Here is a 2,500-nt window from a genome sequence, read left to right as displayed (position 1 = left end):
CTCGTTGGTCTAGGGGTATGATTCTCGCTTTGGGTGCGAGAGGTCCCGGGTCCAAATCCCGGACGAGCCCGGAAGTGCTCTTTTGAAACAGTCAATGGCTGTGATTAGTCAAAGAAAATATGTCGGAATGAAAATGTTACATCCAAATTTATTCAATTAACGTAGAGTCTAGAGATGCTCTTGTCGATATCTCTCGCCCAGCTATTTGCAAATATGTCCCGTTGACATGTAACTTTCACCCTTTGGTCGGCTCGTTGGTCTAGGGGTATGATTCTCGCTTTGGGTGCGAGAGGTCCCGGGTCCAAATCCCCGACGAGCCCGGAATTGGTCTTTTAAAAAAGGCAATAGATGTGATTAGTAAAATGAAATATGTCTATACAAAAATGTTACTTCCAAATTTTTTCAACTAACGTAGAGTCTAGAGATGCGCGTGTCGAATTCTCTCGCCCAGCTATTTGCAAATATGTCCCGTTGACATGTAACTTTCACCCTTTTGTCGGCTCGTTGGTCTAGGGGTATGATTCTCGCTTAGGGTGCGAGAGGTCCCGGGTCCAAATCCCGGACGAGCCCGGAATTGGTCTTTTGAAACAGTCAATGGCTGTGATTAGTCAAACGAAAAATTTCTATACGAAAACGTTACTTCCAAATTTATTCAACTAACGTAGAGTCTAGAGATGCGCTTGTCGAATTCTCTCGCCCAGCTATTTGCAATTATTTCCCGTTGACATGTAACTTTCACCCTTTTGTCGGCTCGTTGGTCTAGGGGTATGATTCTCGCTTAGGGTGCGAGAGGTCCCGGGTCCAAATCCCGGACGAGCCCGGAAGTGCTCTTTTGAAACAGTCAATGGCTGTGATTAGTCAAACGAAATATGTCGGAATGAAAATGTTACATCCAAATTTATACAATTCAGGTAGAGTCTAGATATGCGCTTTTCAAATTCTCTCGCCTAGCTATTTGCGATTATGTCCTGTTTTCATGTAACTTTGACCCTTTTGTCGGCTCGTTGGTCTAGGGGTATGATTCTCGCTTTGGGTGCGAGAGGTCCCGGGTCCAAATCCCCGACGAGCCCGGAATTGGTCTTTTAAAAAAGGCAATAGATGTGATTAGTAAAATGAAATATGTCTATACAAAAATGTTACTTCCAAATTTTTTCAACTAACGTAGAGTCTAGAGATGCGCGTGTCGAATTCTCTCGCCCAGCTATTTGCAAATATGTCCCGTTGACATGTAACTTTCACCCTTTTGTCGGCTCGTTGGTCTAGGGGTATGATTCTCGCTTAGGGTGCGAGAGGTCCCGGGTCCAAATCCCGGACGAGCCCGGAATTGGTCTTTTGAAACAGTCAATGGCTGTGATTAGTCAAACGAAAAATTTCTATACGAAAACGTTACTTCCAAATTTATTCAACTAACGTAGAGTCTAGAGATGCGCTTGTCGAATTCTCTCGCCCAGCTATTTGCAATTATTTCCCGTTGACATGTAACTTTCACCCTTTTGTCGGCTCGTTGGTCTAGGGGTATGATTCTCGCTTAGGGTGCGAGAGGTCCCGGGTCCAAATCCCGGACGAGCCCGGAAGTGCTCTTTGGAACCAGTCAATGGCTGTGATTAGTCAAACGAAATATGTCGGAATGAAAATGTTACATCCAAATTTATACAATTCAGGTAGAGTCTAGATATGCGCTTTTCAAATTCTCTCGCCTAGCTATTTGCGATTATGTCCTGTTTTCATGTAACTTTGACCCTTTTGTCGGCTCGTTGGTCTAGGGGTATGATTCTCGCTTTGGGTGCGAGAGGTCCCGGGTCCAAATCCCGGACGAGCCCGGAAGTGCTCTTTTGAAACAGTCAATGGCTGTGATTAGTCAAAGAAAATATGTCGGAATGAAAATGTTACATCCAAATTTATTCAATTAACGTAGAGTCTAGAGATGCTCTTGTCGATATCTCTCGCCCAGCTATTTGCAAATATGTCCCGTTGACATGTAACTTTCACCCTTTGGTCGGCTCGTTGGTCTAGGGGTATGATTCTCGCTTTGGGTGCGAGAGGTCCCGGGTCCAAATCCCCGACGAGCCCGGAATTGGTCTTTTAAAAAAGGCAATAGATGTGATTAGTAAAATGAAATATGTCTATACAAAAATGTTACTTCCAAATTTTTTCAACTAACGTAGAGTCTAGAGATCCGCGTGTCGAATTCTCTCGCCCAGCTATTTGCAAATATGTCCCGTTGACATGTAACTTTCACCCTTTTGTCGGCTCGTTGGTCTAGGGGTATGATTCTCGCTTAGGGTGCGAGAGGTCCCGGGTCCAAATCCCGGACGAGCCCGGAATTGGTCTTTTGAAACAGTCAATGGCTGTGATTAGTCAAACGAAAAATTTCTATACGAAAACGTTACTTCCAAATTTATTCAACTAACGTAGAGTCTAGAGATGCGCTTGTCGAATTCTCTCGCCCAGCTATTTGCAATTATTTTCCGTTGACATGTAACTTTCACCCTTTTGTCGG

The 2,500-nt window shown here is 44.3% G+C and overlaps 8 non-coding genes across 8 annotated transcripts in view; all 8 read left to right on the top strand.

Annotated features, from left to right (window-relative positions):
• Positions 1–70, top strand: part of trnap-ugg (transfer RNA proline (anticodon UGG)) — a 72-nt gene extending 2 nt beyond the window's left edge. The window contains exon 1 of the tRNA in view: positions 1–70. This exon is cut by the window's left edge and continues 2 nt beyond it. This is a non-coding gene — a tRNA (tRNA-Pro).
• A 428-nt stretch (positions 71–498) lies between these two features.
• trnap-agg (transfer RNA proline (anticodon AGG)) lies at positions 499–570 on the top strand. The gene has a single exon. It is a non-coding gene; the product is annotated as a tRNA-Pro (tRNA).
• Positions 571–748: 178 nt separating this feature from the next.
• Positions 749–820, top strand: trnap-agg (transfer RNA proline (anticodon AGG)). Its single transcript has one exon. It is a non-coding gene; the product is annotated as a tRNA-Pro (tRNA).
• Positions 821–1,248: 428 nt separating this feature from the next.
• On the top strand, positions 1,249–1,320 carry trnap-agg (transfer RNA proline (anticodon AGG)). The gene has a single exon. It is a non-coding gene; the product is annotated as a tRNA-Pro (tRNA).
• Positions 1,321–1,498: 178 nt separating this feature from the next.
• Positions 1,499–1,570, top strand: trnap-agg (transfer RNA proline (anticodon AGG)). Its single transcript has one exon. It is a non-coding gene; the product is annotated as a tRNA-Pro (tRNA).
• A 178-nt stretch (positions 1,571–1,748) lies between these two features.
• On the top strand, positions 1,749–1,820 carry trnap-ugg (transfer RNA proline (anticodon UGG)). The gene has a single exon. It is a non-coding gene; the product is annotated as a tRNA-Pro (tRNA).
• A 428-nt stretch (positions 1,821–2,248) lies between these two features.
• trnap-agg (transfer RNA proline (anticodon AGG)) lies at positions 2,249–2,320 on the top strand. The gene has a single exon. It is a non-coding gene; the product is annotated as a tRNA-Pro (tRNA).
• A 178-nt stretch (positions 2,321–2,498) lies between these two features.
• The window catches only part of trnap-agg (transfer RNA proline (anticodon AGG)), a 72-nt gene continuing 70 nt past the window's right edge, over positions 2,499–2,500 (top strand). The window contains exon 1 of the tRNA in view: positions 2,499–2,500. This exon is cut by the window's right edge and continues 70 nt beyond it. This is a non-coding gene — a tRNA (tRNA-Pro).

The sequence above is a fragment of the Gasterosteus aculeatus genome, chromosome 4, assembly GCF_964276395.1.
Source record: "Gasterosteus aculeatus chromosome 4, fGasAcu3.hap1.1, whole genome shotgun sequence".
NCBI lineage: Eukaryota > Metazoa > Chordata > Actinopteri > Perciformes > Gasterosteidae > Gasterosteus > Gasterosteus aculeatus.
This window is presented reverse-complemented; position numbering and strand designations above follow the sequence as displayed.